Source organism: Mandrillus leucophaeus, unplaced genomic scaffold (genome assembly GCF_000951045.1).
Source record: "Mandrillus leucophaeus isolate KB7577 unplaced genomic scaffold, Mleu.le_1.0 Scaffold393, whole genome shotgun sequence".
Lineage (NCBI taxonomy): Eukaryota > Metazoa > Chordata > Mammalia > Primates > Cercopithecidae > Mandrillus > Mandrillus leucophaeus.
The window spans coordinates 2,459,525-2,473,249 of NW_012104176.1; the positions used below are offsets into that span (position 1 = coordinate 2,459,525).

A 13,725-nucleotide genomic window follows, 5' to 3' on the forward strand; every position below is an offset into this window, starting at 1 on the left:
AGAGCGAGATTCTGTCTCAAAAAAAAAAAAAAAGAAAAAGAAAAAAAAAAATTGTTGTTAGTGCCCTGGGCTTTTATGTCTTTCTCTGCCCACTTCTGGGCATATTGCTGAATCCCTTAAGCTCTAACTAGAACTCCTCTTTGCCGTATACTTCATTTCCTGCATTATTTCATTAACATTTTCTCTTCCTAAATCCCTCTCTGGTTGGTTGGTCTTCTAAAAATTCCTCCAATTTATCTATGTCTCTTAAAAGAAATTAGATGCTCACTTACTAAATATAGTATTAATGAGACCTAATCACTAGTGCTGAATTAGATTAATTACCTTGCTTGTTTTGAATGTGACACTCATCGATCAATTAATATTCCACATATGTGTGATCACCCCATTGTATTTCTGAAGACAGATTAATCTGACCATGCCTTTTGGAGGTAGATAGACCAAGATCAAATATTGCTTCCTTCTGCCACTTGCTATTTATATAACCTTGGACAAGTTACTTAACATCTTTGAGATCTAGTGTCCTCATATAAAAATGGATATGAGCACATTCCAGCGTGTATCATTCAGTATTTGTTCTGAGAAGGTGAATTAGTGGAGAGGGGAGAGGAGAGAGAGGATTCTATATGTGATTAATTCCAAAGATTTGATCTTATGCAGTTGTGAGAGCCAATTAGATCATCAAGGTGAGGCTGAGGTTGGGCTATAGCCTGAAGTCATCAGGGCCAGCACTCCAGAAGAGATGAACATGAAGGACAAATTGTAACCTGCAATGCTAAACAGAATTAACTAGAATGTTCTGGAAGCCATGACTATCTCCCAGCCTCCAGTATGAATGATAGGGGTGACCTGCTGGGTAACTTGCTCCCTCCATCACACGCCTGGCCCACTCACCTGGCCCATGCTGGAGACCTTTTGAAGCTGAAGGATATGGCAATCGCTGGAGTGTTCTAGATCTGGCTGCTTCCCCAAGCTGAAAGATGAACCACTTATCCACAGCAACGTGCGTGAGCCACAGCACTGCCTGGTGCCCTGCACTTAGTGCTGCCAGTTTCAGCAAATAAAAATAGAGAATGTCCAGCTACGTTTAGATTTGAGATAAGCAACAAATAATTCTTAGGCACGTATAAATGTGTCCCAAATATTGCATACAAATATTCTTTTAATATAAATATGTGTCATGCAGTATTGGGACATGCTTATACTAAGAAAATTATTTTTGTTTATCCCCATTCAAACTTAATTAGGCATTCTGCATTTTATTGGCAATTCTAACTGCATTGGCTTTCAGGAAAAGATGATGGCTTCCACTTTATGTCTGACTTCCAATTCAAGTAGAAAAAAAGTGTCTTGTGGGCAAATCAAGACCACCATGACATATTATCTCAAGCCCAGTAGGATGGCCACTATCAATAGAAAACAAGTATCAATAATGATATGAGGAAATTGGAACCCTTGTGCACTGTTGATGGGATGTAAAATCGTTCAGCCACTACAGAAAATGGTATGGAGTTTCCTCAACAACAATTTAAAATAGAATTACCATATGATCCAGCAATCCCACTCCTGGGTATATTATTTCATATGAAGTGGAAAGGATTTGCTATCTTAACAGTTCCAGAACCCCTCTTAGTGTATAAACTCTTTGGGAAAATATCTTGTAATAAGTTAAGAACTAAAGCGATATTAGAGCATGACCAAACCTCAAAAGAATTGAATGTTAAATGATTCTACCTAAAATAAAAAGAAAAACTTGATTGTCTTGGAAAACAAGATTGTCTTGATTGTCTTGGAAAACAAGATTGTCTTGATTGTCTTGGTAAACTGGGGACAGAGAAACAAGGGGAAAAAGAGAAGTCAGCAAGATACAAAATTCTAGAGAAGAGTGAGGCTGGGTTCGGGGAGCTGAAGGACTTGCTTAGAGTCATGCCGTCTGACATTCCATTTGAATTTTGTCTTCTTAGTCAAATAGACTCTTCTCTGTTTCCTTCCACCTTCCACACACACACACACACACACACACACACACCCCGTTCACAACCATCCTACCTACACCAGTCACAGGCTTCAGTTTTGCCTACTACATTCATGAATGGAGAGAGGAGATTGTTATTGTAGTTGTGACTGTTTTCCAAGAAGCTGAGTGTCACCTTTGTGCACAAAACAGAGAGAGTATAAATTCAAAGGAAGAAGCAGCCATGAGAATACAAGGTACCTGGGAATTCGAACAAACCTAGAATAAGGTCATAGATTTTGCCACACAGATTTCAGTCAAGTTTAAGATAAATTTATCCGGTCCTCAAGGAATTGGAAGAATCCAGCTGACAGCTGAGATACATTTTTTTTTTTTGGTGTTAAAATGGCTTCTTCTCAGTAAAATGGTGGTCACAGCTGTTCCTTTTAAAGTGTCATTCTAATGTAGTCTCCCAATTTAAAAACGATTATCATAATGCTTTCTAGGAATACACACACACACACACACACACACACACACACACACACCCACCCACCCCACACCCCTACCTAGAAAACATATTGTGGAAGAATTACTTACCAAATTGCTCACGGTTATTATGTGGAAATACAAGGCCTATTCAATCTTAGCATTAATATATTTTTGTGTTTTTATAACTATAACTGAGATTTTTGTAACTAATATATATTGCTGTTGTAGTTGGAAAAAATGAAGATTTGTAAAATCACTTGATAAAATAAAATTTACAAGTAAGTACCTCATCACAGTGAGAAATTTTAACATACTCCTTCTCAGCAATTGACAACTAAAACAGACACACACACACAAAAAACTGTATAGATAGAGGGCATTTAAACAATCCAATTAGAAAACTTGATCTAAGGAATACATGTAAAACGCTGCACTTGACAAGTACAGAAGACATTGAATGTTTATAAACATTTCACCGTGTACTAGACCATAAAGCAAATATCCACAATTTTTAAATAATAAGTATCACACAGACCACATTCCTTGATATAATTGAGATGTAAACCATGACAAAAAAATTTCAGTAACCCATAAGAACAAAAATAAATTATAATTGAAATTAATAAGCAAAACTGTTCACAATAAAAATACTATGTATCAAACATTGTGAGAGACAGTTAAAGTGATGGTTACAGGGGGAATTTATAGCCTAATATGTATACAGGTTGAGTATTCCTTATCCAAAATGCCTGGGACCAGAACTGGTTCAGAATTAGAATTTTTTTCACATTTGGGAATATTTGCATTATATACTTACTGATAGAGCATTCTTAAACCAAAAATCTGAAATCCAAAATGCTCCAATGAGCATCTTTTTTTTGAGTGTCATGTCAGTGCTCAAAAAAGTTTCAGATTTTGAGCATTTCAGATTTTGAATTTTTAGATTAGAGAGACTCAGTATTAGAAAAACAAAGAACTTGAAAATTAAGCTCTAAGCATCCAAAATAAGAAAGTAAAGAAAGAACTATAATAAGTTCAAAAGGATAAAAAGAAGAAAATAGCAAAGATAGGAAATGAAATTAAGAAAATAGAAAACAAGTATACTGACATTCAATCCAGCCAAATGTAAGTTATATGCAACCAAACTAACAAAATTATGAACCACTGGAAAGATGGATCAGGAAAAAAAGAAAGAAACATGAAACAATACTAGAAATTTAAAGGAAACACAACTAAGGATGCATTAGGGATGAAAACACCACAAGGTTTTTAAAACTCTTGGCCAATAAATTTTAAAACTTAAGTGAGAGGACAAATTCCTAGAAAAATACTGAATTACTGGAGCTGACTCAAAAAGAAATAGAAAACATAAATGATTAATGATATAAAATCACTCATTTTAAATATTTCCACAAAAAAGCACCATGTTCATTTTATGGTTGTGATCTGTCACATTTTAATTTCAATATTATACAATTTCTATGAAAGAATAAAAGGTGTGGAAACAATTCCCAAGTCATTTCCCAAGGTTAATATAACATTGACACAAATACTACACAAGGACAGTACAAGCACAGAAAATTAAAGACACATTTCACATATGAACACAGACTCAAAACCCCCAAAACAATATCATCATGGCAAACCAAATACCAGCAATGAGTTTGAAAAAAAAAAAAAATGGAAATAGGTCATAACCAGTTTGGGTTTCTTATAAGACAGGAGTCTGGTTCAACTTTACAAAATCTTGTAATGAACCATTTCTGGTAATATGGTAGGCTGGGTTTGCATACTGACCCTTCTACTAAAACCAACAAAAGTTCAAAATAAGCCTGGGTGCAGTGGCTCATGCCTGTACTCCTAGCGCTTTGAGAGGTCGAGATGGGTGGATCATCTGAGGTCAGAAGTTCAAGACCAGCCTGGCCAACATGGTGAAACCCCGTCTCTACTAAGAATACAAAAATTAGCCAGGCGTGGTGGCGCAAGCCTGTAGTTCTACCTACTCAGGGACTGAAGCAGGATAATTGCTTGAACCCAGGAGGCAGAGGTTGCAGTGAGCCACTGCACTCCAGCCTGAGTGACAGAGTGATACTCTGTCTCAAAAAAAAACCAACAATAATAATAATTAAAATAACATTTTAAAAAGTCATCTTACAAGCATCAAAGGACTGGCTAGAAAGTAAGTAATGCTCTGACCAGAGATCAAAGAGAGGTGGATAACCCAGAGAGCAGAGGAGCACTTTAACGTGTGATGACCTTCAGCATGAAGGCATTAATTGAATCCTGGAAAGTTAATCCTTAGTTTGTCACCACTCGGCAAGTACAGGAGACAAGGTGGAGACAAATACAGGAGACAAGGCTGCGCAAAGTGAGGAAAATAATAGGAAACATTCTCCTCCAAAGCAAGGATGCCAAAAGAAAAATTATTCAGTGATGCTTGTGAAAGCATGGTAAGGCAGACTTTACTAAGGACCACTGTGAAAGACATGAGGTCCCCTGCAATGGGATTTTTCGGTGGAGGAGAGAGATTGGGTCCAATTCTGAATACGGCCCAGGCAAGTGGGAATTTATAACCAAGGAGCAAGGTAAGGGTCAGTAGATGGAAAATTACTAAGAGAAAACATCAGGGATAAGGAGGATTCTGGCTAAATCCACCTGCCAGGATGTCTGTGGAAGGCTGTTCATGTGATCTGACATTACCCCAGGATGTGGGTGGAGGATGAGGGATATGATCAAGAATGATCAGATGTTGGGGGTGGGAGGGTTCTTGCTAAAAGGATTTAGTAGGGTTCTTTGCTAAAACTAGATTTGATAAGAAAGTGCACAGACAGGCCTAAGAAAAAGTTCAGAAGTCTGACTGAAGTTTGGCCATACAAAGAATCTTTGCCAGGACTTGTCCTCAAAATAAGGGTGTACTAGAAACACCACTTTCATTCCACACCCTCAGACATCTACAAGAAGTAGCTGTCTGAAGTCTATCCTGTAACAAAGGGGGAAAAGCACTCTGAAGAAGTTTTAACACAACCAGTTCTCACACTGATCTGCAGCCTGACTTGGCAGAAACTGGGTGCCCCAAAAAACCTCAAGCAGAGAATTTTGTTTACAAGTGTCCTCGGAAAGGGCAGAAAGGTCAAAATGGTGGTAGTTGGAAGGAAAAGACTTCATAGTGACTTATATAACCACAGATTGAGAGGAAAATATGAAAAGAGAAAAAACAACCATGTCATCAAAAGACAGAGGAAGAGTTAGAGAAGGACGAATTTGAGAGGCGGTCTACAAGCAGATGGAGAGTAGGATGGAGAGAGGCAAGAAAAGGAGGACCTTTCTACCGGCAGTCACAAAATTAACTGAGTGGTTTTTTAGTTCGAAGCTATGGCCCTGAGGTTGCTTGTCCCTCATCTCCCAGATCTTTAAGATTATGTTGTGGCTCACACCTATAATCCCAACACTTTGGGAGGCCGAGGCGGGTGGATCACCTGAGGTCAGGAGTTCAAGACCAGCCTGACCAACATGGCGAAACCCCATCTTTGCCAAAAACACAAAAATTAGCCAGGCATGGTGGTGGGCACCTGTAAACCCAGCTACTCCAGAGGCTGAGGCAGGAGAAACTCTTGAACCTGGGAGGCGGAGGTTGCAGTGAGCCAAGATCGCGCCATTGCAGTCCAGCCTTGGTGACAAGAGTGAAACTGTTCTTAAAAAAAAAAAAAAAAGATTATGATGTGGACTTCCCTTAGGCAGTAGCTAATGCCCCAAGGCAATTGCGTTTTCCCATTTTATATCTGAGGCTGCCACAAAGTGGTAAAAACTAGGAGTCCCTTTCTGAGCTTTTCTACTCTTCAGTGGTATCTGCAAATTACAGAAATCCCCCTTGTTTCCATGATTACTTTGATGTAGTTAAGGCCTAGAATTTGCAGGTCCCTGGTTAACATGCAGGAAGACTTAACAATGAGACAGGCGCATACGTAACAGTGATCTTAAGCACAGTTCAGCAATGGGATTGAGAGAATTTCACAGGGCACAGCCCATCCAGATACGAGGCTGTTTTAGTCCAAAATTCCTTTACACAGACCATCTCCAGCTGGAAAGAATTCATTGGCGTAGACTATATTATTGAACTGGTAGCCCATATGTATAGAGAAAAGGAAGTGTAGCCAGAACAAGTGTTTGTAAAGGGCATTACCATGTTCTCTGCTTTGGAGAGAAACAGCCGGAATATAAGCTGGAAGTTTTCTGCATTGTTCCTGATTATTTCAGTGGCCTGAAGCCCCAGAATGCAGAATGGCTTCTCACATGTATTGATCATTGGAAGGTCTCAGCCACTTGCACCCTCATTCACTGAGAAATTACTTAGTGTTTCTTTAACGTCATAGTTTCCTCTCTTTACTTTGCCAGAGTCCTCAAAGTGGGAAAAAATATGAGGTTATTATTTGACATTTAGGATTTTAAATACATGTAGAAAGTACGTCCCATAATATCAGAACCTTGATCTGAGTCTGTGACCCCCTGAAAGAAATCTATTTCTAGAGCAATTTATTTTTGACACTAATACTACTTGGAAACCCCTAGCCCATCCAAAGAGCAGATAAGGAACAACCAGGACATGGGCATAACCCCTTTGATGGAAAAGTCAGATACAGTTGACTCTTAAACAATGCAGGGGTTAGAGGAGCTAATCTCCCTCCCAGTTGAAAATCCACGTACAACTTTTGACTCCTCCAAAAGCTTAATTCCTAATAGCTACTGTTGGCCTGAAGCCTTACTAATAACATAGTCGATTAACATGTATTTTGTACATTATATGTATTATGTATTATATTCTTACATTATATTAATCTAGAGAAGAGAAAATGTTATTAGGAAAACCATAAGGAAGACAAAATATGTATACTATTCCTTAAGTGGAAGTGGATTGTCGTAAAGACCTTTACCCTGATCATCTTCACATTGAGTAGGCTGAAAAGAGAGGAGGAAGAGGAGGGCTTGGTCATGCTATATCAGATGTGGCATAGGTGGAAGAAAATTCACGCATAAGTGGATTCATGCAGTTCAAACCACATTGTTCAAAGGTCAACTGTGGTCATTTTCTAAATGAGTGCAGAACCCCTACCCACCCAATGGAGCCCTGTATAGTACTGGCCTCCCGGCTTTATAAATGTTACTGGAATGGGAGAGTTCTCTGATTCCCCTCAGAATTAGTCTGAGGGGTGTTGTCTGCTTGCTTTCCTCACAGCTCAAACCCCCAGGGAGAACATGCAGATGGGCAGGTGCAGAGGCTGGCCCCACGGCAGCCTCTCAGAGTAGCTATCTGTGACTCCTGAAGCCCTTATGGGTGTGTGTTACCAAGTTCTTTTAGATTTTCCATCTGCAGATGACTTGTATGTTAATCAGCTCAATGGATCCTGTGCCTTACCGCAAGGGCAGGGGGCCGGGGTGGCAGCCTTTTGTATCCCGAGTTCTTGCCCAGTGTACCAGAAGAATCAGATTACACGTGGGCTCAAAGGATGAGTGCAAGGTTTTATTGAGTGGTGGAGGTGGCTCTCATTGAGATGGATGGGGAGCCGGAAGGTGGGGAATGGAGTGGGAAGGTGGTTTTCCCCTGGAGTCGGGCCTCCCAGCGGCCAGACTCTTCTCCAGCTGCCCCTGCCTGAACTCCCCTAGGTGTCCAGACATCCTTCCTCTTCTCTCTTTTTCTGCCATGCTGTTCTGTCATCGCTGGTCTTCTAGTTCTGACATTCAGCTGCTTGTGCTTGTGTCTGTGCCCACTAAGGTCTCAGGTTTATATGAGCACAGGTTGGGGGGCATGGAGGACCAGAGTGGTCTTGAAAAATGCAACATTTGGGCATGAAAACAGGAGTCGCCATTCTCACCTAGGTCCATGGGGCAAAGGTCCAAGGGTGGAGCCCTCTCCAGGGACCCCATTCTTCTCTACCCAGCACTTTTCTGCCCACCTCCCGTATCATTATAAATAGAAAAAATGGGCCAGGCACAGTGGCTCATGCCTGTAATCCCAGCATTTTGGGAGGCTGAGGTGGGTGAATCATCTGAGGTCAGAAGTTCGAGACCAGTCTGGCCAACATGGTGAAACATCGTCTCTACTAAAAATACAAATATTAGCCGGGCATGTTGGCGCACGCCTATAGTCCCGGCGACTGGGAGGCTGAGGCAGGAGAATCACTTGAACCTGGGAGGCAGAGGTTGCAGTGAGCTGAGGTGGTGCCACTGCACTCCAGCCTGAGGGACAGAGCAAGACATAGAGTCTCAAAAACAATAAAATAAATAAATAAATAGAAAAAATGGAGCAGAACACATAATGAGATACTGTTATTTGAGAAAATCAAAGCGCCCTGCTCTTATTGTTATTATTCTATTATACTCCAGTGTGTCACTTTATGAAATAACAAGACTAGGACAGGGAGCAGGGAATTAGGCCATGGGAAGTTTATCTGGATACAGCCGGAGCCTGTGAACAAGGAGACTAAATAGCCTACAGTGTTTAGGTGGCCTTTGAACACTCATATCTCCAATTTGTAGATCAGGTAGTGAGGTGTTGGGGAACAGAATAGGAGTGACAATAGGGAGGAGTGACACTTTGTGATGGAAGAACACTTAGCAGTTGGATCACCTTAAGAATTTGCCTTTTAAATACTACAATTGGCTAATACAGGAAATAAAATTTTCCTGGGTCTTCAATAATTCTTATACATTCAATGAGCAATGCTTGTAGATAATGTAAACCTAATGTTTTCTTAGATGAGATAAAACTGTATATGATTACTTCTTAAAGTCATAAATTAAATACTGCATATTATTCGAATAGCCATTTCAAATTATTTAAGACTGTGACTCCACTGGCCAATAATATGTTTATCATTAGCATATACAATATCAACAAGGCAGAGCTTCCTTCTTAACATTTCTGTACTTAGTTATAAATATTCTCAGGTTGAAAAACATGCTAATTCATGTGAAGAAAACAATTCCTATACCTGTTAATTGATGTTATTGAGAGAAATTTACCTCACAAGGATATTATTTGTTACTATGGTTGCTGAACCCAATTTTTGTTACACCAGTGATTTCAAAACTCTAAGAGGATCAGTTAACCTACTTCCATGGATTCAGGTTATCTGTATGATCTAATTCTTTAGTCTAGTAAGAGTTCTTTCACTCAAGTTGGAAAACTTCAAGTAATAGAAACGTGATTCCTCTTCTAATTCTGAAGGCCTTTGCCCTTGATGGGCTTCTGAGAAATGTAACTTTAAATACTTTCGGCCTGATGACTCTTAAAATTATTTTATTCTTAGAACTATAAAACTATACAAAAAAGCAAGAAAGCAAAATTACTTTTGCACCAACTTAATGCATATACATCAGCATATGTACTAATATATTATTGGTAATATATAATGATATATATAATAATGACATATATCATATATATCATTATATAAACATATATATCATAATTATATGTTTACATATAATGGTATATTACATATAATATGATATGTTATATATTATATGTTAATATATGTCATGATATATTAATATATAAATATATTAATATAATATATATTATCATGATATATTAATATCTAATCATGATATATGAACATATATCAATATATTATTATATATCTATATAATGTATACTATTATATATTAATACATCAATATATAATATGTATCATTATATATTACCTATAATATATGAGAACATATGCTTATATATGTATTAAATTGGTGCAAAAGTAATTGTGGCTTTTGCCTTTTTTCTTTTAAATGGCAAAGTCTGCAATTACTTTTGCACCAACCTAAAATGTATATATACACAATCTAATTTGAATATTTCATGTCTGATTTAAGGTCACAACTTGTGGTATCATTCTACTCATATCCCCTTTGAGTCAGAAAATGCATTGAGCTGAGACATTTACACTTTTTATTTCTACACTATTTAGCCATACAATAAATTAGTTAATAACACTAACATGATTGAATCACAAGACTCAACACTTCGTTTATTTTTTTTCTCTTTTGCACATTATTATGAACTAATAGTTTTTCAGATTTACAGTGTGTCAACTGACCAAAACTATTATCCTCCTTTTGGTGCTCGAATTGTCTCAAGCACACCTTAAATTGGTTTCTGTGGTCTTTTGACATAACACCATTAATCTTCAAAAGCTTCCCTGCTTCCTGGCACAACCTGATAGGAGAGTTTCACATTGTACTTTCCAGCCCATATACGGAATCAACCATTTTCTAAGAGGTCCTATGCTCTTGAACACTAGAGTAGATCACAGAATGACCTTGCCCTGGACCTTGTCAGTGCACAGGGCTATAACCAATGTTTTCCAGCCATGGAACACCACAATTTATATTAATCTTTCCAACAGTGCAGCTTTCCTATTTAAACTATTGATTCAGTTATTACATCTCCTTTTTCTTACACTGAAATTGTTGACTTGCAATGCAACAAATTACTTACTTGCTTTACCAACAATATAAAAAACAAAAATTCTAAAGTAACAATTTAAAATTTAATCCAAATAAAAAATAGCTACCAAAGTTCATATGCTTAGGCAGTTTCTTTTGTTTTTAGACTGCATTCTAGGAAGCATTTGAAGTCAAATTAATTTGTTCTAGATTTCTGTGGTTATATAAGCACTTATCTGATGGATAGCTTGGTTTGACAATTTTAGTTCACTTTCACTTTGAGAGTATTGGCATTAGAATGGCTATCCTGGAACACTCTATAAAAGTGGAGGCTTTCAAACACTCCCATTTTCTTGGAGATTGTTGGTAAAAGGAGAAAGAAGCTACTCTCTACTAGTCCACTGGGAAATAATAGGAAACCTCAGCTCAGTTTCCAAACTTCTCATGTACAGAAATTTTGTTTCACCACTGGGTTACCCATCTAGAGTATGTATGAAAGACCATCTATATAATTTATATACACACAAAATATAAATATATGTGTATAAATAATATATACAGGCATATAGTGAATGACCAGATTTTTAAAATTGTTTCTTCTATTTTTTTATTTTCTAGCAATAAGACCCTACATATTTTCATATATTTATTTCTTTTTTGTTAACTCTACAAATTCCTACCTTGCTCTTAAAGCTTTCAAATTTATTTTCATTCCTTATCTGAGCAACAAGCTCTTCTTTGTTTTATGATATACCTCTTCCCCTTGCCAGTCATGCTATCGTTATATCAAAGCTTAACAACATACAAATTCAAATAAGATTTCAACATTGAACCTCAATGGGAAGTAACTTTTTTGCCTGAGTAATACCCAAACATCTTTAAAAACAAATTCATAATGCTGAATTTATTCATTACTTCAAGATCATTGTGCTGAATTCAGTCATTACTATTGGTCCTATATTGGCTATTTCAGCTATTGCTAAATCCTGAAGGCTGTAAGTTGGCAATTCGTAGGCTGTTCCAGCTCATCAAAATGTTTGGTTCATGTGGTGTTAGCCTGCAAAATAATTGTTTAATAATGACAAAGTACATGTAACACAAAATTTACCCCTTAATTATTTTTTATTTTATTATTTTATTTTATTTTTGAGACAGAGTCTCACTCTGTTGTCCAGGCTGGAGTGCAGTGGCGTGATCTCAGCTCATTGCACCCTCCACCTCCAAGGTTCAAGAGATTCTCATGTCTCAGTCTCCCAAATAGCTGGGATTATAGGCACCTGCCACCATGCCCAGCTAATTTTTGCATTTTTAATAGAGACAGGCTTTCGCCATGTTGGCCAGGCTGGTCTCGAACTCCTGACCTCAAGTGATCCATCTCCTTTGGCCTCCCAAAGTGCTGAGATTATAAGCGTAAGCCATGGTGCCTGGCCATCTTAATCATTTGTAAGAGTACAGTTCAGTGGTATTAAGCACATTCATATTGCTGTGCAGCCATCACCAGAACTTTTTATCTTACGAAACTGAAACTCTATATCCATTTAAAAATTCCTCATTTTCTCCTCCTCACCCCAGTCCCTGGAAACTACCATTTCACTTTTGGTCTCTATGAATTTCACTGCTCTAGGTACCTTATACAAGCAGAACTATACAGTATTTATCTTTTTGTGAGTGGTTTATTCCACTTAGCTTAATGTCCTCAAGGTTCATTCATGTTGCAGCATGTGTCAGAATTTCCTTTCTTTTTACGGTGAAATAACGCTTTTAGATATATATAAATGTGCTATATGTATATACTACATTTCATTTAACCATCCATCTGCTGATAGAAAGTTGAGTGGCTTCCGGCTGCTTCTCTCTGGCTCAGGCCCGTCGCTCCGATAGGATGTGCAAGTGTCATGGACTTCATACTGCTAGGACGCTCTGTAGTCACCAATGAGACCAGAAGTGGCATGATAAACAGTACAAGAAAGTCCATTTGGGTACAGCCCTGAAGGCCAACCCGTTTGGAAGTGCTTCTCGTGCAAAAGGAATCGTGCTGGAAAAAGTAGGAGTTGAAGCCAAACAGCCAACTTCTGCCATTAGGAAATGTGTCAGGGTCCAGCTGATCAAGAATGGCAAGAAAATCACAGCCTTTGTACCCAACGACGGTTGCTTGAACTTAATTCAGGAAAATGATGAAGTTCTGGTTGCTGGATTTGGTCGCAAAAGTCATGCTGTTGGTGATATTCCTGGAGTCCGCTTTAAGGTTGTCAAAGTAGCCAGTGTGTCTCTTTTGGCCCTATACAAAGGCAAGAAGTAAAGATCAAGATCATAAATTTTAATGGTGAAAACACAGTAGTAATGGATTTTCATATGCCCAAAAAAAGAAAGTTGAGTGGCTTTCACTTGTCGGCTGTTAGGAATAATACTGCTATGAACATAGTTGTACAAATATCTCCTTGAGAATCTGGTTTTAATTATTTGGGGTTTATACCCAGAAGTAAAATTGCTTGATCATATGGTAATTCTAGTTTTGATTTTTAGAAGAACTGCCATATTATTTTCCATAGCAATTACACCATTTTATATTTTCACCAACAGACCACAAAAGTTAAAATTTCTCTACACCTTCACCATCACTTGTTATTTTCTTTTTTACATATATAATGACCATGATAATGAATATGAGATGGTATCTCATTGTGATTTTGATTTGTACTTTCCTACTGATTAGTGATGTTGAATATCTTTTCATGTGCTCTTTGGTCATTTGCATATCTTCTTTGGAGAACTATCTACTCAAAACCACACAATATTTTAAATTGGTTTGAGCTAGGAATCCTAGAGTAGGCTTTGACCCC

The 13,725-nt window shown here is 37.9% G+C and overlaps 1 pseudogene across 1 annotated transcript; it reads left to right on the top strand.

Annotated features, from left to right (window-relative positions):
• The first annotated feature begins 12,767 nt into the window (after nucleotides 1-12,767).
• Nucleotides 12,768-13,199, top strand: LOC105547653 (annotated as a pseudogene). The gene has a single exon (XR_001007249.1). The product of XR_001007249.1 is annotated as a 40S ribosomal protein S23 pseudogene (transcript).
• Nucleotides 13,200-13,725: the final 526 nt, after the last annotated feature.